The sequence below is a fragment of the Notamacropus eugenii genome, chromosome 5 (assembly GCF_028372415.1).
Source record: "Notamacropus eugenii isolate mMacEug1 chromosome 5, mMacEug1.pri_v2, whole genome shotgun sequence".
Lineage (NCBI taxonomy): Eukaryota > Metazoa > Chordata > Mammalia > Diprotodontia > Macropodidae > Notamacropus > Notamacropus eugenii.
In genome coordinates this window covers 10344735-10366362 of record NC_092876.1, presented here as the reverse complement: position 1 = coordinate 10366362, position 21628 = coordinate 10344735, and the positions used below count along the sequence as shown (strand labels likewise).

Genomic DNA, 21628 nt, shown 5'->3' with positions numbered 1-21628 from the left:
TTTACCAAATAGTTAATGAAGGATCTATTACTCTTCTCGTGGAGAAGATGGTGATGCGGACTAGGCTATAATACAATTTTATGGACTCAGAAGCAATTTGATGAACTCAAAAACTAAGACGTCAGTGGTTCTTTATCATGACAGCAAGAATTCTTGATTGGAGTACCCCTATCAGTCTCTGCTGGGTTAATGATTTTACTTGGATAAAATCATAAATAGTATGCTTCCCAAATTCACAAATAAGAGGGAAAACACACACACCGACCAACAAGAATCAAGATCCAAAAGGATCTTAACAGGCTAAAGCACTGAACACAGAATATCTACTTAGCAAGTACAAAATGGGAGAAGTACAGTGAGAGAGTAGTTCATCTGACAGAAACAACCTGGAGCATTCAATGAACTGCAGACCTGCTCTGAGGAAGCAGCAAGATGTGGCAGCCCAAAAACTGAATGCCAACTTGGGCTGCATTAAGGAGGAAGTGAAAGTTTGGTCTAAGCATTTGTTAAGAGCCTACTATGAACTAAGCACACGTTAAGGCTTTATACAAGACACCATCCCATCTGATCTTCTCACAACAACCCCATAAAGCAGGTGGTGTTCTAATTCCCATTTTACAACTGAGGAAACTGAGGCAAAAGAGGTTAACTGACTCTGTCCAGAGTCATATAGCTAGTAAGTGTGTGAGGCCAGATTTTAACCCTGGGTCTTCCTGACTCTAGGCCTACACTCCATCCACCGCACCACCAGCGATATCTAGTCAGTCACAGGCATTCATAATTTCTGTTTCCCCTTTTCCGAGTCCCTTCTCACTACCTTGCAATATGGATTCTTATCACACCATCCAATTAAATCTGCCATCCTTGCCTTTTGCCAAGACCAACGTAGTAGTTTAGGAAGCACCAAAAAAACAAGGGGCAAAAATGTCCAAGAGGGGAATTGGAAATCAAGAGAAACTGGGAAACAGTTATTGCCCTTACTGAAGTCAGGTCATTGGCATCCTCACATACTAGAAGAACTGGTGGATGATCCAGGGGAACAACCCTGGATCTCTCCAGAGGTTGGAGCAGCTTTGAAGGACAAACTCTTCATGTCCAAAAAGAAAAGGAAGAGAAGAAAGTGAGAAAATCCTAGGCCAATGAGTCTGGCTTCACTCCTGGTCCAACTCTAGAATGGTATTAATGAAATAGTTAGCGAGTGTTTAAATAAGGAAGCTGGGACTCCCAATACCCAGCAACACTTCCTCAAGAACAGGCCACCTAAGAAAGCCTCTTTTGTCCTGGCTGGACACACATGAAGAATTCTCGAAATACAAAAACAAACTGGTATTAGGAGTAATAACAGAAGACCTTTGCATAGATGTTCATGAACAGTCCACAGGAAGAGTGAAATGGTGATACTATGTAAAAGAATCCAGTAATTAGGGGTATACGAACCAAACCACCTCAGTCATACTTTGCAGAAGCAAGAAATAAAAAAAACTTCACTGACAATTGACAATTGACAATTTGAAAGGAAAAAAGGAAATGTTTAGAATGAATAGAGGCCTGGCATCTCAGACTGTAAAACAGTAATCACAAAAATCCTATTTGGGATCACTTAACAAAATGATGAAAGGAGGTCAGTAATCTAACTAGAGCAGTACAAAAGAATCCAAAATGTTGGTATATAATAAACCCAAGACCACTAACTACTGGGCAAAGGACCATTTAATAAGAAAAAGAACATCTTGGCAAAATAGAAACTTCAAGCAACATTTCATCCTAGATACCCCCAATATATGTCAGTAAATGTCGGTATCCAAAACTTGAGGGAACTAGGAATGGGAAGATGTCAAGAAAATGGATTGGTTGAGGAGTAGATAAAGCTTCATCAGAGGGAACCACACCAGAGGGCCTCACCTCTTACTCTGAAACCAGGGAGGGCCAGAAGCCAGCTCTGTCCAGCATTAACACTTATCTCTCACTCACCTGGAAAACTGGTCCTTGTAACTTGATTTTCTGACCTCCAAGAAGGTTCCCCTCGTTCCAAGTGGCAGATCACATCTGGCTTGGAAATGGTGAGTCCTGTTCATAAGAAAGAGCAAAGAGTTAGTAAAGTCACCTCACCTATCAATTTTGAATCCTCTTTTTGCAGAAAAGTGGAAAAGCTAAAGGATGTCCACAGACCAGAGTACAAATGACTGCTCAAGGATGTTCCATGTTCTGTCAGCAATAAAGACAAAATCTGTCCCAAGACTGGATTTGGATTCATTAAAAAACTCATTCGCTGCACCCATTGCAGGGGGAAGGGATAGAAAGTTTTCATATGCTCAGGTATCATCATTTGAACTTTTGGGGTTAATCTTGGACCTATGAGATTAGAGAGTGAGGAAGGTACAACCACGGTGCTGACAAAATTAGGTGACAGTTTCTAGTTTTTTAAAGCAAACTCCCATGAAATGTCAACTCCTAGGAAGCAGGTTTTGTTTTGTCTGTCTTCTCCTCCCAAGACAATGCCTGACAGCAGAATTATTTCAAGGTCTTTCACTCAAGAACAGATAACACAAGTACCACATCTCCAGGATGCAAAAGTATTAGCAGTCTCAGGCCTCTGTATGCCAAACAGTAACTGTTCAACTTCCAAGGATACCACACATTTCCCGAAGGAAGTCACAAAGTCCCTCTCATAGGCAGGTTCTGACTCACCCAGGGGAGTTGTTCGTACTCAGATGGACCAGGTGTCTGTAATTCTCCAGCATCACATCCTTGTACAGCTCCTTCTAAGAAGGATCCAGGTATCCCCATTCTTCCTGGGTGAAGTCCACAGCTACATCCCTGAATGTCACTGATTCCTACAATGCCAAATGCATTTATGCCCAGAGACTGCCCCTCACAGGAGCCTTGCAGATGAAGCTGGGCTGTACAATGGGAGGTAATTCTCCCAGGCGCAGTCTTCAGAGTATACCTTGAACTACGGTTCATCAACTGTGGATCAATCTCTAACACTTTCTGATCCATAACAAAAAATGGACATCCTTGTTAGGGAAGAAGTCTTTGGTTGTGACTGAAGGAAATCTGAGACCTAAAGGTCTGAGATAAAATTCTGGCTCTGCCATTTATTGCCAGAGTGACTTAAAGAACTAAGTCTCACTTTCCACATTAGTACAATGAAAATACGGATCAGATGAACTGTAATATCCCTTCTGGTTCTAAATCAAAGATCTTATAATTCTTATTCTCAGTGGGTTGAGGAGTTTACAAAATTCCTTCCTCATGAAAGCTGGGAGGCAGGTAGTAAATGGAGTTACTATCATGCCCAATTTACATAGGAGGAAACAGAGTCACATGGTTTATATCAGAGTGGAGATTCCTGACTTGTAATCCTTTGCTTATCACACTGTCTCCAGTTCATGGTCATACATTCTCTTTTAAACTGAGCATCCTTGGGTCATCCTTTCAGCCCTCTTCTCCCAGTTCATACACTAGAAATCATCTCATAGTTTGTTACCTAAATTGGCTGGCTTGCTATTTTAATTATCTATCATTCCACACTCAGCCTTAAATATTCTCCATCATAACCTCCACCTCCTGGAAAGTACGGTCTCCAACATCCTTCAACTCTACTGTCAGCCCTCCTAGCTGGCCCAGCTGTCGATGATTCCCACCTTGTCAATGGCTGCATTTTGAAAAAAATATCATTTATCTTAACATAAAGCAGACACGACCACTTCTGTATTTATACCCTCTGGGCATATCAGGGTAGGGCACCTATTCAACACAATAAAATGCCTACAGATTGGCTACTTCTTTCTTCGGTTTACATTTTGAAGGAAAACCCTCAGGATTACCATGATTCAGTTCCTGCAAGAACATGTCCACTCCCTGGTCAGCGGACAGCAACCTCACCTTTAGAGCCACAACCACTAAAACACGTGGGATTGCTGCACCCTCTTGGCCCCTTTCCTGCCAGTATAACAAAGCAAGCCACGGCCCCAGGGGAGGCCCTTTCAGGATACAGGGCACTCCACTCACCTGGGATGGCCTGATTGTCAGGAGGACTGGGAACAATCCTCCCTTCGTACAACTCCCTTTTGGGGGAGAGACAAAGGAAACACGAGAAGGCCTAGGACGTGCCCAGGCCCTCTGGCACTCGCTGTATTTCCTGCATCACACGTACAGATCGGTATTTGCATGAATGGGGTTTAAACAACGCGTCTTCCCCCTCTTCCTGTTATTGCTGTTGTACTCATGAAAAGGTCTAAGTATTCAGATTTTCAGTTGGGCGTGAGTGCTAAAGGGGAAGACAATGCAGGCATGGGGAGCAGAGGCCGGGCAAAGGCTCGGAGGCTGGAGACGAGGATTTCTGCACAAAGGTCACAGCCCAGGAAGGGGGGGGGGGTGTCCGTGGCGGGGGGGCAGAAGGGGAGCACCCCCATCCTCCGGCCCGGGGCCCACCCGAGGCCCCTCCTCCTCAGGCCGGTGCCCGGCCCCTCTTCCCTCTGCCCACCCGCCGCGCTCCGGCCCGCTGACCCAGAACATGAGAGCCCGGGGCCCGGGGGCAGCCGAGGCGACGGCCTGGGACAGAGGGCGGCATGGAGGCGAGGCACAGGAAGGCTCACCCCCGCCAGTCAGCGTGCACGGGGGCAGGCCGCCGGGCGTAGATCCTGCCACCCACGTGGCGACAGACACCGGAACAGGAAGCCAGCGAACGCTTCCAGGACCAGGCGTGCCTGAAGCCCTAGTAGTCAATGCGCATGCTCAACAGCGCCGCACGTGGAAGGGAGAAGAGACCGTGCTTCTCTGTAGCCATTGGCCAAGCACTTTCCGCGCTTTGCCTTCTGGGAATTGTAGTACTGAATTGTAGTACTGAGAGCCCCGGTGGGAGAATACCTAGGCTACCCGGCACAAGGGGCGTTTCCTATGATAACCCTACCTTCTCCACGTGGACTTTATTTTCCAATGTGGTTTGTTATTGGATCTTTTCTTTACCTAACTATCCTAACTATTTAAAAACAAAAACCTCCCTTGGCCCTTACTTTGTAGACTGAATCCTCTCTTTCTGCAAAGAAAAAATAAATGAGCTAGAACACCCAGTACTTGCCTGCCTTGGACAGAGTGTTAACGCCCTTTCTCCTGCTGCTGGAGGAGGGAGACCTTTCTGCATTAACTCCGGGACTTCTGCGATGCATCCATTCTTCAGAGTTCACTGTCTTGTAGTGATGCTTTCTGGATGGGTTGTGGCAGCCTGAAGTTCTCCTCTCTGTTTATTCGGTCTGCCTCAGGTGCCATAAAATTCAGGGGCGCAGACTAGACTAAAAAAAGGAGTAAAGCAGAGTAGGAGCCCATGACAGGACTAGCACAGATTACCATTCTAGCGCTGTACTCATGCAGCTACCAAAGAAATACTTTGAACGGTTCCCTTGGAGAAAAAATAATCTGTAACATATCAAAGGAAATAAGGAAGCAGGGAGGAAAGGGGAATGACTCTAGCAGACCTCAAACCACATTATGAAGGTGTTCTTGTTCTATCAGCGGTGGCCAACTCTTCCTAAGCCCATGGGACCCTTCTATCCTCCACTATCCATGGAACAAGTTCATGTTCCCTTTTCATAACGCTATCCATTTCATCCTCTGCTGTCCCCTTTTCCTTTTGCCTTCAGTCTTTCCTAGCAACAGGATCTTTTCAGTGAGTCCTGTCTTCTCATGATGTGGCCAAAGTTGAGTATTGACTGACTTGATCTTGCTGTTCAAGGGACTCTCAAAAGTCTTCTCTAGCACCACCATCCCAAAGTGTCCGTTCTGAGGCACTCACCTTTCCTTCTATTCCAACTTTCAGAGTCACACATTGCTACTAGAAAAACCATAACTTGCTCCATATAGTGTTCTGTCACAGCAAGGGTGCTTCTTAGGGTGCTGTCCAGATTTGCTATAGCTTTTCTTCCAAGGAGCAAGGGTCTTTTAATTTCATGGTTGCAAGGGCTGAGTGCACTGAGCACAACAATGTAAAATCTGACATGTTTCTCTTTCCCCCATTTACCAGGATGTGCTGGGACCAGTTGCCAAGATCTTAGGGTTTTTTGATGTTAAGCTTTAAGTTAGCTTTTATACTCTCATCTTTCACCTTCATCGAAAGGTTACTTAATTCTTCTTCACTTTCTTCCATCAGACTGTTATTGTCTGCCTATCTGAAATAGTTGGTATTTCTCCTGGCAACCTAAATTCTGATTTTTTATTCATTCAGCCTCGCATTTCACATGATGTACTCTACATGTAAGTTAAATAAGGTGACAATGTGTGTGTTTGTCCTTCATTGCCGAAGAAGACCATGCCATCAGAGAAATAAGGACATGACTTGCACTTGAATTTGCTTTGAGTGAGGAAGGGCTGAAGATGACAATATATAGCCTTGTTGTATACCTTGTCCAATATTAAATTAATCAATTGTTCCATGTTTGGTTCTAACTGTTGTTTCTTGACCTATATACAGACTCCTCAGGAGACTAGTAAAATGATCCAGTATTCCCATTTCTTTGAGGACTTGCCACATTTTATTGTGATAAATATCAATATTTATCACAAATATTGTGATCACACAATCAAAGGTTTTAGTGTAGTTAATGAAACAAAGTAAATGTTTTTTTTGGAACTCCCTTGTTTTCTCCATAATCCAGCAAATGTTGGCAATTTTGTCTCTAGTTTTTCTGCCTCTTTGAAAACCAGATTACTCTTCTGGTAAATCTCAGTTCATATATTGTTGAAGTCTAGCTCACAGAATCTTAAGCATAGCCTCACTGGTGAGTGAGATGAGTACAGTTGTTCAGTTATATAATATTCCTAGGCATTGCTTTTCTTTAGGATTGAGATATAAATTGATCTTTTCCAATCCAATGACCACTGTTGAGTTTTCCAAATTTGCTGGCATATTGAGTGAAGCACTTTAACAGGATCATCTTTTAGGGTTTTAGATAGCTCAGCTAGAATTCCATCACCTCCACTAGCCTTATTGTTGATAAAGCTTCCTATTGCCCGCTTGACTTCAACACTGTGGTTATCTGTAAAATTAAGATCTTTCATGTATAGCTCTGTTTATACTTCTTAATATCTTCTTCTTAAATCCCTCCTATTTTTGTCTTTTATCATATCCACTTTTGCATTAATAATTCCCTTGCTATCTCTAATTTTCTTGAAAATATCTCCTGTCTTTCCCATTCTCTCATTTTCTTCTATTTCTTTGCATTGCTCTGTTAAGAAAATCTTCTCTCCTTGCTAGTCTCTGGAATTCTGCTTTCAGTTGGTTATACCTTGCTCTTTCTCCTTTACCTCTTTCTTTCTTTCCTCAACTGTTTATAAAGCCTCGTCAGACAGCCTTTTTGTCTTCTTTCTCTTCTTTTCCTTTGGGATGTTTATTGATTGCTACCTCCTGTACAATATTGCAAACCTCTGTCCATAGTTCTTCGGGAACTTGATCTACCAGATCTGATCCCTTAAATCTATTCATCACCTCTATTTCATATTCATAAGGGGTATTATTTAGGTGATATCTATATGGTTTAATGGTTTTCCTTACTTTCTTCGATTTCAGTCTGAATTTTTTTTTCTTTTTTTTTCTTTTTTTTATTTATTTTTTTTTATTTTATTTATTTTATTTTTTTTATTTTGTAATGTTTAACAATCACTGCCATACAATTGCGATTTTATCCCTCCCCACCTACTCCCCATTACCCCCCTCCCTCCCCACGACTGCATACAATTCTGTATAGATTCTACATATACTTTCCTATTGAGTATATTTTCACTATAGTCATGCTATGTAGTCAGACTAAGATAAATGAAAGAAATCGTATAACAAATCAGAACATGATACACAAACACATACACATACACAAACATGATCTGCTACAATATGTGAGTGACTTCCATATTTCTCTCTCTGAGTGTGGCAGGCATTTTGCCTTGAGATCCTCCATTGGGATTTTTTTTTTTTTTTTTTTTTGGTAAGAAGTTCTTGTGTTATTACAAAAATCTAAGTCTACCAGAAAAAACTCTCACACACTGTGGTTGTTGCTGTGCATAAAGTTCTCCTGGTTCTGCTCCTTTCACTCAGCATCAGGTCATATAAGTCCTTCCAGGCCTCTCTGAAGTCTTCTTGTTCATCATTTCTTATGGCACAATAGTACTCCATTACATTCATATACCATAATTTATTCAGCCATTCCCCAATTGATGGACATCCCCTTGACTTCCAGTTTTTGGCAATTACATAGAGTGCTGCTATAAATATTTTTGTACATGTGGGACCCTTTCCCATTTTTATGATCTCTTGGGGATATAGTCCTAGTAGCGATATTGCTGGGTCAAAGGGTATGCACATTTTTGTAGCCCTTTGGGCATAGTTCCAAATTGCTCTCCAGAATGGTTGGATGCGCTCGCAGCTCCACCAACAATGAATTAGTGTTCCAACTTTCCCACATCCTCTCCAGCATTTATCATTTTCTTGTTCTGTCATGTTTGCCAATCTTATAGGTGTGATGTGGTACCTCAGAGTTGTTTTGATTTGCATCTCTCTAACCAATAGTGATTTAGAGCATTTTTTCATATGATTATAGATAGCTTTAATTTCTTCCTCTGAAAATTGCCTGTTCATATCCTTTGACCATTTATCAATTGGGGAATGACTTGTATGATTATACATTTGGATCAGTTCTCTATATATTCTAGAAATGAGGCCTTTATCCCCGAGCTTAGCTGTAAAAATTCTTTCCCAATTTACTACATCCCTCCGGATTTTGGTTGCATTGGGTTTGGTTGTGCAAAAACTTCTCAGTTTAATGTAATCAAAGTTATCCATTTTGCATTTCATAATGCATTCTATCTCTCCTTTAGTAAAGAATTCTTCCCTTCTCCATAGATCTGATAAATACACTATTCCTTGCTTCTCCAGTTTATTCATGGTATCAATCTTTATACCTAAATCATGTACCCATTTGGACTTTATTCTTGTGTACGGTGTCAGGTATGGGTCTATGCCTAATTTCCGCCACACTGTTATCCAGTTTTCCCAGCAATTTTTGTCAAACAATGAGTTCTTATCCCAGAAGCTGGGGTCCTTGGGTTTATCAAACAGAAGGTTGCTATATTCCTTGCCTACTGCATCTTGAGTGCCAAGTCTATTCCACTTGTCTACCTCTCTGTTTCTTAGCCAATACCAAGTGGTTTTGATAATTGCTGCTTTATAGTACAGTTTGAGGTCTGGTAGCGCTAGGCCACCTTCCCAAGCATTTCTTTTCATTAGTCCCTTTGATATTCTGGACCTTTTGTTTTTCCAAATGAATTTTGATATTATTTTGTCCAGCTCTAGAAAGTAATTGTCTGATAGTTTAATTGGTATGGCACTAAATAAGTATATTAATTTGGGTAGAATTGTCATTTTTATTATATTAGCACGGCCTACCCATGAGCAACTAATGTTTTTCCACTTACTTAAATCTGACTTTATTTGTGCAAAAAGTGTCTTGTAATTGTGTTCATATAATTCCTGGGTTTGTTTTGGCAGGTAGACTCCTAAGTATTTTATAGTGTCTACCCTAACTTTAAATGGGATTTCTCTTTCTATCTCTTGCTGTTGGACTTTGTTGCTAATATATAGGAATGCAGAAGATTTGTGTGGGTTTATTTTGTACCCTGCAACTTTGCCAAAGTTGTTTATTAATTCTAGTAATTTTTTACTTGAATCTCTGGGATTCTCTAGGTAAATCATCATATCATCTGCAAAGAGTGATAACTTAGTTTCTTCTTTGGCTATTTTAATTCCTTGGATATCTTTATCTTGTCTAATTGCTACAGCTAACATTTCTAGTACCATATTAAATAATAGTGGTGATAATGGACAACCTTGCTTCACCCCTGATCTTATTGGGAATGCATCTAGCTTGTCCCCATTGCATATAATGCTTGCTGAAGGTTTTAGATAGATACTGCTTATTATTTTATGGAAAGTTCCCTTTATTCCTACATTCTCCAATGTTTTTAGTAGGAATGGATGTTGTATTTTGTCAAAAGCTTTTTCTGCATCTATTGAGATAATCATGTGGTTTTTGTTAGCTTTGTTGTTGATGTGATCGATAATGCTAATAGTTTTCCTAATATTGAACCAGCCCTGTAGTCCTGGTATGAATCCTACCTGATCATAATGTATTAATCTCGTGATAAGATGCTGTATTCGTTTTGCTAGAATCTTATTTAAAATTTTTGCATCTATATTCATTAAGGAAATTGGTCTATAATTTTCTTTCTCTGTTTTGTCTCTTCCTGGTTTGGGTATCAAAACCTCAGTCTGAATTTTTAAATAAGAAGCTCATGATGTCAGCCACAATCAGCTCCACGTCAGTCTGGGGTCGGGGGGGGGGGGGGGGTGTTGTGAGAAGGGGAAAGAAACAGATGTATAATTTTTTTATCTTTTTTTTCTTGTGAGAGGCAGCATGACATATCAGATAGAGGGTTAGCCTAAGAAGAATAGAGAAAAGAAACATGAAATACTCTTTCAGATAATTAAACTAAATTTCCACTAATAATTTATTCCAGAAAAGAAAAAATGGTGTGACAGGATCTTCAGAGTCAAAAGCTGCCTTTCTGACCTTTTGACACAGCACACAATATCAATAGACCTAATATGCTAATATAAATGTCTCTAATATTAGTAGCCCATGTTCAATAAAACCCAAAATATTAGTTAGGAAAGAACTCCATATTTGATTTTCAAAATACTGTTGTGGTAAGTGGAAGATACTCTGACAGAAAATAGGATTACACCAACATATATTCCAAATTATTCCAAGATATGTTCTAAAATTGACATTAAAACATACATGAATGTCTTTAACATTAAAGATTCAATCTTTTAAAAATGGGAAGAAAAGCAGAATTGTGTCAGTTTCATGGCTATGAGTTGATATATTTCTTTTTTTTTTGTAGATTGAAGTTTATTGGAGAAACTTGTATGTATACTAGCACAATCTTTTTTTTTTTCAAAATTACTTTTTGAAATTGGAGAGAATTTAGTTTTCCTAAATCCCTGTCTTTTGATGATTTTATTTTCACCCGATTGGTTGCAGACAGTATATAAATTCTGCTGTATTTTATCTTTAAGCCAATGTAGGAGGCTTTAATTTACGTGGCTTTTCTTTAACACTTTTGGTTTTTTTCGTTGTTTAGCTCATTTTTAGACTTTCAAGGTGGTTTAGTGTGGCCCATGACAGTGACTGGGTATGTAGCCTTTCCTTTTCTTTAAATATGGTCATAGACTATATACATATGTCTAATCAATCAAGGAAGAGACACTTAAAAATGTTAATATTATATATAAAAGCATAAAAAGTTGTATGTAATATGGATTTACAGTTCTATATACTCCTTTTGTAGTGTGGCTTTTAAAAAGGTGTGAGAGACAAAATTTCTGAGTAATTTAATCATTTTATTAATAAGACCAGAATAAATATTAATTAAAAAATGGTTGTTTGGCCATCTCTCCTAGACCAAAGACCTATTGTGGTGATGGGCTCACAGCTTATATGCTTTTGGAAGAGTAGATGTTCCTTAGGATAACAATCAACTCTGGTAAACAATGAGAAAAATGAATATTACAATGAAAGGGTGGGCTATTACAATGAGGGTCTTGGATCACCCAAATCTTAATCAGAGATTTATCAAGTTCCATATTACCTGCCTGACAGAAGTGAAAATCAACATTTTTCTGGACCTGTCTGAGCAAACACAATGAGCAGGAAAGCCCCCATTAGACCAAATTTGGACTTTGTTTTACTCCCTTTGATTAGATCTCAGTCTCCTGATTAGGTAAGTATTTTAGAAAGATTCCCCACACTGGTTTATTTCTGGATAAGGAAGTAGAAAAGGAGAAAAACCTGGATTCTGGTTCAGTAACTAATTATGAATACAAGAGAGGAATAATTGTTTCTCACAGTAGCCTCCATTAACAGAAATGTTCATATTCCCTGAAGGATTTTTTTGAGTAGTTATTATCAATTAACATCTTTTTATATATAAAAAAAGATAATTATCCCTGAAATAAATGACTAGGGACAGGTTACTGTGAATGAAGAGTCCCCTGAAGTGATCAAATTCTATACTTTTTGACTATTCAGCATTATAGTTATATCTAAAATGTCATGATTGGTTCCAACTGAATGATAATATGAAATAAAAATTTAAATTTTATCTGCTTATTACTTTAATATATATAGTATATGATACTATGTAATATATACATTTAGTATATATAGGGGTGTAGGGTGTTTTCAAGGAGGACCGATACCTTTGGTGTGATGTCTGCTGAGGCCTTTTGGGGGCTCTCTCCACCTTTGGTGTCCACTTGTTCCACCCAATTCTCTCCTGTGGCTCCAAGAAGCTGAAGCATACTTAGCGGCCACATCCTGGTAAACCATTTTGGCACACAGGCCAAACCAGGTTCAGGGTAACCAAGGGTTCTCAAACCCTTTGGAGAGTTAGGGGAGTGTCTACTCCAAGCATGTGAAAACTTCCTCTGCTGGAATGAATGAATGAGAACAGTTTGTTCCAATGGCCATGAAGGCAGCTGAAGCAGGCAATGTGGAGCACTTAGAGCTTGGTTAGACACCAAAGACACCAAGGTCATCCACTGCATCCTGAGCCATCGCCAGTCATCTTGACTCTGTCCTGACACTGGACTTTGATGACTCTGGAGGGGAGAGTGAGGCTGATGACTGCAAATCTGCCTCACTTAATTTTAATTTACACAGGAATCAAAAGACATCACCCAAACCATTTTACTATTATACCTTAAAGTCCTGTGGCAACAGGCAAGTGATGAAGCAGCAAGTGCAGATACACTGGGAACTGTAAACACAACCTTACACACAGGTGGCTCAGGCCACAGGGTCATGGGACTCGACAGCTCCCTGGGTGTCTAAGCAGCCTTTTAATAATTGCACTGTACACCTTTTAGAAAAGGTGCCTTAAAAATTGTCTGCTTACCCAAACCTGACCTGATTACTGTGGCAGATGGGGAATCCCACTCCACATTCAAAACAAAAAAAAATGTACAAAATATTCAGAAACATGCACAAGCATGATTCCATTCACCATCAGCACATGAAATGTGCACACACTTATAGACAACACAAAATCCAGTAGATCTGAAAGACAAAGTGCTCTTGTTGCAAGAGAACTCAACAGATATCACATCCAAATAGCAGCCCTGAGTGAAACAAAGCTGGCAAATGAAGGCCAGCATACTGATGTTGGAGCTGGATACACATTTTTCTGGAGTGGTTGCAGTGGAAGGGAGCTCCATGAAGTTGGCATAAGTTTTGCAATCAAAACTAATGTAGTCAGCAAGTTGGTATGCCTGCCAAAAGGAATGAATGACAGGCTCATGACAATGCTATTGGCACTCACAGGAAAATGCCATGCCATCATCATCAATGCCTATGCTCCCACCATGACGAACCCTGATGAGGTCAAAGAAAAATTTTATGAAGACCTAGAGACCCTTATTATCAGTGTGCCAAAAGAGGACAAGCTTATAATTCTAGGTAACTTTAATGCTAGAGTAGACTCAGACTACGGGACTTGGCAGAGAGTCCTAGGGAGGAATGGAATTGGAAACAGCAACAGCGATGGTCATTTACTGCTGAAGACTTGTGCATCACATGACCTTCTCATCACCAATACTGTTTTCTGGTTACCTAAACACAATAAAACTTCATGGATGCACCCTTGTAGCAAACATTGGCATCTAATAGACTGTGATTGGAAGGAGAAGAGACAGACAAGATGTAAGAATGACAAAGGCAATATGTGGTGCAGAGTGCTGGACTGATTATACACTTATCCTCTACAAGCTAAGTATTCGCATTCATCAAAAGGGCTACCCCCAAGGCAAAATGACTACCAGAAGACTTAAAGTCAACTAATTAGACCTCTTCTCTGAGCATGAACAGTTGTTGCTAACTTGGAGGGAAAGTTAGTTGGCAACAGAGGAGCAGAAAATGAGTGGGCAGCTTTCAGAGATGTGTATGACACTGCATTTGCTCGTCTGGGTCAGAACACTCTCAAACACCAAGATTGGTTTGATGAAAATGATGGGGAAATCCAGAAGCTGCTAAATGAAAAACGAGAACTGCCCAGGATTTACCAGCAGGATAGTTCATCCACTTCTAAGAAGGCAGCATTTAGTTCCATCAAAAACAAAGTACAAGCAAAGCTTAGAGAGATGCAGGGTTCCTGGCTCAGTAAAAAGGCAGATGAAATTCAGTTTTATGCTGATAGTAACAATTCAAAGTGCTTTTATGGTTCCCTAAAAGCTATTTATGCAACAAAAAACTATGGTGTATCACAACTACTCAGTGCTGATGGAGTCACATTGATTAATCATAAGAACATGATCCTGGAGAGATGGGTTGAACACTTCCATAATGTTCTCAATAGGCCATCAATGCTGAGGTCACTGATCATTTACCTCCTTAGCTGAACCTCCAACTGAAGAAGAGGTTTTGAAGGCCATTACGCTCCTTTCATGTGGCGAAGTACCTGGTACTGATTCTATTCCAGCTGAGATTTACAAGGTAGGTCAGCCACCACCACACCATCCATACATGGAACCAGCGATTACAACAAATGGAGAAGTTTTGAATGCTGTGGGTAAGTTCACTTACCTTGGTAGTATACTTTCCAGGGATGTACATGTTGAGAATGAGGTTTACGCATGCATTGCCAAAGCTGGCTCAGTGTTTGGGGGGCTCTGAAGAAAAGGTTGGGAGAGAAGAGGTATTAGACTGACTGCCAAACTGAAGATCTTACAGAGCCATTTTACTGACCTCATTGTTGTATGCCTATGCAACCTGGACGGTCTACCAGCGCCATGCCAGGAAACTGATTCACTTCCATTTGAACTGTCTTGGGAAGATTCTGAGGATCACGTGGCAGGATAAGGTACCAGCCGCTGAAGTCTTTGCTCGAACTCAACTGTCAAGCATTCAAACTGTGCCACATTGTTTAAAATTCAAGATGTACAATATGGAGAACTCATATGGGGCAGGCGATTATAAGGTAGTCAGAAGAAGTGATACAAGGACATTCTCGAGGTCTCTCTCAAGAACTTTGGATTTGACTGTGTGACACGGGAGACACTGGCACAGAACTTCTCAGCTTGGAATGCCCACATCAGGAAACGTGCTGTGCTCCATGAGCAAAGCACAATTGAGACAGCACAAAGGAAACATAGGATGTGCAAATTTGGAGTATCTACCCCAAATATTCACATAGACTATCTGTGCCCAACCTGTGGTAGAGCATTCTGAAGAACATGTTGGTCTGATCCAGCACAGTCAGACACATTGAAACTTCTTTTTATCATGTGATGTTATTTTGATCCTCTTTGAGAATGAAGGACAACAACCAACCAACCAACTTTAACATAAGGAAAACAAAAGTGTATTTCTGACTGGTTTCCAATTTAAAGTAATATAGTGGTTATAGAGGTCAAAGTTTTAAAAATTCAAAGTTTCTTAGTATACATAAAAATTAGCCTGCATTGAGGATCTCACAAAAAGATTCTTAATGACTTTTAAAATATTTTAGCAATATAGACTGACCTATCTCCTTTTTCTGTATATCTTCCTTCATGAGCCTATGGGTACAGAGAGATTTATCCACATCCCAGCAAATGTGAATATTTGCATTCTTACACAATGAACCAAGTGGAACTGGATGCTATGGAGCATTTTCTAAAAAAATTTTTCCTGTTTATTCATCATTTATCATTTTCTTTTCTTTGATTTCTATGGTACTACATTACTCTTACATTTCTAATAATTCCTTGTCTGTCTCCTTTTTCTTCTTGCCTTTTCAGTCTCCTTATATCCCCTTCTTTTCTTCTCTTTTTAATTTTCATTTTCATTTTTAACACAGTTTACAACAGATAAAACAATTCAAACTTTTGGTCAGGTGACACTTCTTTTTAAAGCATTTGCAATGTGGACCACAAAAGAATTCTTTTTAAAAACATTAACCAACTGAGACACAAATGATATTTATGTTGCTAACTTCACAAGCTCTTGACCTAATTGTCTCCACAGTATTACTAAAAATTAAAGGACCCTAACTTATTGTTGTTGATCTAAAGCCCTATGCCTAATAGCTTAATTTTAGACTTAACCTCGGATGTTCCCCTACTAATAATCTATAATTGAATAGATCTGGTATCAAGCTTACAAACCTTTTGACTATAGGAAATTGCCACCAAGAGTAGGGACCTTGCAGGGATACAATATCTCCCCAACTTCATGTCGATTCCAGGCAGGATTAGATTGTCCACTTGCATTCAGTCAGGCTTAAAGTCTGCCAGGTGTCAGTGGGGAAACTGAGTCAGGAGAATCCTACCTCAGCCCAGGCTGAACAGCCACTCTCCCACCCTTCCCATGAGATCACCTTTTGCAGTTCATACTAGCATGGATTGGCTTCATGGATTGGAGGCTTCATGGATTGGAGGCTCAGATCACCTTTCTTGCTACCCATACCTGGAGTTAAACTCAGAAGAACAGTCACTTAATAATCCCATAACATCTAAAAATGGAAAGTTCCAAAAACCAGGTTTGAAATATCATTATAATTTCACTTTGGCTAAGGAACATCTTTTGAGACAAGTCTTAAGTAGCTCACATGTGTTTCTATATATGTTCTAGTTCCTGACTAAATAGCAATCATGAAATCAAATTTACAATTAAAATCTTAACTTTTCCATCAATGTCAAATTTTACCTGAGGTTACCTTCCTCTAGGAAATTTAGACTGCAATTCTTTTCCCCAAACTAAAGATGTCATTGATTTATTCTCAGTAATTAGTTCAGTCAGTTGTTTTAATACTAATTGCTTTTACCTCACTTTGTAACATGTCCAATTTTTCTCCCCATCACTCCCCTCCCCCTGGTTCCTAATACCTTGCATTATGATTACTCCTTCCCTCAATGTACCTTCCCTTCTACCACACCTCACCCTTCCCTTATCCCCATCTTCTCTCTTTTCTTGTAGGGCAAGATAAATTTCTGTACCCCATTCCCTGTAGTTCTTATTTCCTGATTACATGCCATAAAAATTCCCAACATTCATTGGTAATACTTTGAACCCCAACTTCTCTCCCTCCCCCCTCCCCAGCCCCACTGAGAAGGCAAGCAATTCAATACAGACTAAATATGTGTTCTTTTGCAAAAGACTTCCATAATAACCATGTTGTGTAATACTAATTATTTTGCCCTCTGTCCTACTCTATCCCCCCTTATTTTTTCCTCCACAACTGACCTTGTCCCTTCTTGAAACTGTTTAATTCTAGTGACTTCCTTCTCCCATTTGGCCTCCCTTCTAACATATCCCTCACCCCACTTGTCACCTCCTCCTCTACTTTCCTGTGGTGTGATGTTAATTTTCATATCAAATTTAATGAGCATGTTATTCCCTCCTTCAGCCACATGTGGAGAGAGTAGCTTCATTTTTACCCTCTCCCTTTCTCCCTTTTCTCCTCCATTGAACAAGATTTTTCTTATCTCTTTTATGAGTTATAGCCTGCCCTGTTCCATTTCTCCTTTCTCTTCCTGGTGTTTTCCTCCTTCACCCCTTAATTTTTATTTTATTTTATTTTTTGCATGTGGATATCATCTCTTCTGATATAACACACCCTGTACTCTCTATCTATCTATGTGTATGTACAATCTCTCCATCTACCCAAATACTGAGAAAAGATTCGAGTTAAAAATACTTTCTTTCCATGAAGGAATGTAAACAGTTCAGCTTTAGAGCGTCTTTTATGATTTTTGTTTCCTGTTTACCTTTTCATGCTTCTCTTGATTCTTGTCTTGGGAAGTCAAATTTTTCTATACATATCTGGTCTTTTCCTCAATATGAATGATTGAAAGTCATCTCTATCATTTAATGACCATTTATTCCCTTGAAGTATTATACTCAGATTTGCTGGGTAGGTGATTCTTGGTTTCAATCCCAGTTTCTTTGACCTCTGAAATATCCCACTCCAAGCCCTTCAATCTCTTAATGTTGAAGCTGCCAGGTCCTGTGTTATCCTGGTTGTATTTCCACAGTACTCAAATTGTTTCTTTCTATCTGCTTGAAGTATTTTCTCCGTGATCTGGAAACTCTGAAATTTGACCACAATATTCCTAAGAGTTTCTCATTTTGGGTCTCTTTCAGGAGGTGATTGGTGAATTCTTTCAATATTTATTTTGCCCTCTGATTCTAGAACATCAGGGCAGTTTTCCTTGATAATTTCATGGAAGATAATGTCTAGGCTCTTTTTTTGATCATGGATTTCAAGTAGTCCTATAATTTTTAAATTGTTTCTCATGGATCTATTTTCCAGGTGAGTTTTTTTTTTCCAATGAGATTTTTCACATTCTCTTCTATTTTTTCAAATTTTTGGTTTTGTTTGCTAATTGCTTGGTTTAACTCATAGTTATTCATTTCCCTGAACTCAGTTCTCTCTTTCAATGAATTATTTTGTTCAGTGATCTTTTGAACCTTGTCCATTTGGCTAATTCTGCTTTTTAAAAACTTCCTTCTCCTCATTGGTTTTTGGACCTCTTTTTCCAATTGAGTTAGCCTCTTTTTAATGCTGTTATTTTCCTCAGCATTTTTTTGGTTCTCCTTTAGTAAGCTGCTAACTCTCTTTTCAAGCTCTTCTATTGCCTGAGCCCAGTTGAAGTTCCCTTTGGAGACCCTGGAGGCAGAGGCCTTGGCTTTCTCTGACAGTATGCCTTGTTCTTCCTCATCCTGAAAGGATGGGAGGAGACACCTGTTCCCCAAGAAAGTAACCTTCTATGGTCTTATTTTTTTCCCTTTTTTGGGCATTTTCCCAGTCAGTTACTTGACTTCTGTGTTTCCTCTCTACAACCACCTCGCCTCTATTCCGCCAAGCCAGCACTGGGGGCTGAGATTCAGATGAGCTGCTCCAAAGACTCAGGGGTTTTAGGCTGGGGCAGGGCTGCTATTCAGTGTGAGACTAAGATCAGCTGCTCAAGTGGGTTCAGGGCCACCACACAGGGCTCAGTTCCCTCAGGGGCTTTCTGATGAGACCTTCAACAGTGGATGTGGGCTACTGTCTGCTTTGAGAGCCTTGTCTGCTGCTGCCTCTACTGCTGCCTCCTGAGGAGGCCTGAGTTATGGAGACACCCTGCTCCCTTCTCAGCCAGCGGAAAAGACCCTCTCACTGACCTTTAGTATCTGTGGGTTGAGGGATCTGTGCTGCTGCTGGAGATTCTGTCCCTGAAGCCTGCTCGGATCTTCTCCTTTCAGTGACACGTGACCAAGGCAGGGCTGGGCTCTGCTCCAAGTCTCTTGCTCAACAGACCTTTCCTATTGGTCTTTCAGGTCTCTCTGGGATAGAAATCTCCTCCTTTCCATTGTTCTGTGGCTTCTGCTGCTCTAGAATTTGTTGAGAGTTCTTCTTTACAAATATTTTATGGGCTGTGGGGTAAGAGCTAGCATATGTGTGTCTTCCTACTCCACCACTTTGGCTCCCTCACATTTTCTAAAATTAGTAATAAGGCCTTAAAGGTGATATTGTTGGCTTTGTAACATTTTTCAAGAGCTGGGTAAAGATAACTTGTAAACCAGAATAATATTAGCTACCTGTACTCTTGAACTTAACTGTCAAAGAAATGGAAGCAATTGGAAAATGATTGTCACCTCTCAGAATAAGTATTTGGAAACTGATAAATAAAGATTGGTTTTAATTTAACAACCCTTTCCTCATGATATCCCAGTAAAATCTTAGGGGATAAAGGACATTATAAATCCCCATCAATTTTAATTGATCTTAGAAATCTTGAGGGCTGAAAGACATCTTTTCTAGAACAAACCTGTTTTATCCACAATAAAAAATTTTTGATCTGGGTGTCAACTTTCAATTATTTTCTTCAATACTTCAGGTTACTTATCTGCCACATCCACATTTGCATTGGCCACCTGACCAGTAATTTTAACATTATGAGATTGAACTTGATTTTTAAATAATTGAAACAACCAACAGTGGGAGTAAAAGTTTCTTTATTATCTACTTCATTTCTGTTTTCTTTCAGTGTCTTAAATAAATTTGGAACTTTCCATCTGAACTGGGTTTTTTGCTAAGAAGAATGAAGTTTTTATTGCAATCATCAGCCCATACAATTAAAAGATGCTCCATTTCTATCACTATAATGCTTCTATTCCTTTTCCTTGTTTGGAAAACAAAGAAACTGAGGCAACTTTATCTTCTTTCATTTTGCCTACATGTTTTATACTGTGCACCATTGAAAATATCAAAATTAATTTTACCTCTAATTCTTTCCATAATGATTTCTACTGTATTTATCATACAATGTATTATATTTTATGCTGAATTAATTTTACAGTTAAGTCTGCATCTTCCTAAAACCACCTTTCTATGTACTTGAGTTAAGCTCTGTAACTTACAGTTCCTTCCTGAGTAACTTTAAAGGCATAATTAAAGGAGAAGTTGTTATCTCTCATACCAGTAGCCCCTGGAACACAAGGTACTGTTCCCAAAAGATATGCCATCTGTCCTTGCCAGTTTGTGAAATTAGGGGAGATTTTATCTCTTCCAAGGAGACAGAAAGTTTAGTAGTTTTGATCCCTTAGCAAAGATTACAAGAGGCAGATGGATCCCATAATTACCCTCACCTAAATGCCTGCTCTATTTTCTTTGTATAACCATTTGTAATATTCCATGACTACCAAGAACCCAGAGTTCTTGGGTTTTTTCTTGTGTGTCAATAAAAGGGAGTTCTGACCTTCTCATTGGAGTCATTGGCTTTACTTAAGTGGTCATTTTGACCTGCTTTGTTAACAGTTAGGGACATCACTTTTAAATTGATTTTGCTCAGAATATGCACCTCACTTTATGTTTATTAAATTTACTTGAGACACCATATTCAGAAATTCACACATCTTGTCCTGTTTTTGAGTTACTATAATGATATTGATGCCATGGAACTTCATCAAATTTATGTTCTAATGTAAAATAACAAGTCTTTGTCTAACTATCATTTCTTAACTGTAAAATGAGGATAATAATACCATCTACTTCCCAGGGTTATTGTAAAGATCAAATTTAAAGTGCTTTAGAAATGTTAGAGCACTTAATAAAGGTCAACTATCGTTATTATCATCATCATTATAACACCAAAACACTCAAGGTAGCCATGGACTGGAAAATTAAGTAGGGAGTATCTAAAAAACTATGGCCTGTGGATGCCCTTGAATATTATTGTGGAGTAATAAATGAAGAACATGAGAAATACACAGAAAATGCATTAAATCGCTGCATTCCAGTGTTAATTTCCTGATATTTGATAATGTCTCCTCTCCACATAAAAGCAGTTTGCACTTCAAATAGATTCACAAGGTTACAATCTAAGATAAATTCTTTTATTTGGTGAAGGCCTTTCCTTATTCATTACATCTCACATTCTTTATCTCCCTTCTGAGTCCTCTGATATTCACTAAGTCTGGAGGGCTTTATGAAAGTTTTTGCACACTAATTACATTTGTGAGGTTTCTCTCCAGCATGAATGTTCTTTTGTATCTTAAGA

At 39.4% G+C, this 21628-nt stretch overlaps 1 pseudogene; it reads right to left on the bottom strand.

The window, feature by feature from the left end:
• LOC140507323 (uncharacterized) overlaps nucleotides 1–4298 on the bottom strand; it is an 83972-nt pseudogene extending 79674 nt beyond the window's left edge.
• Nucleotides 4299–21628: the final 17330 nt, after the last annotated feature.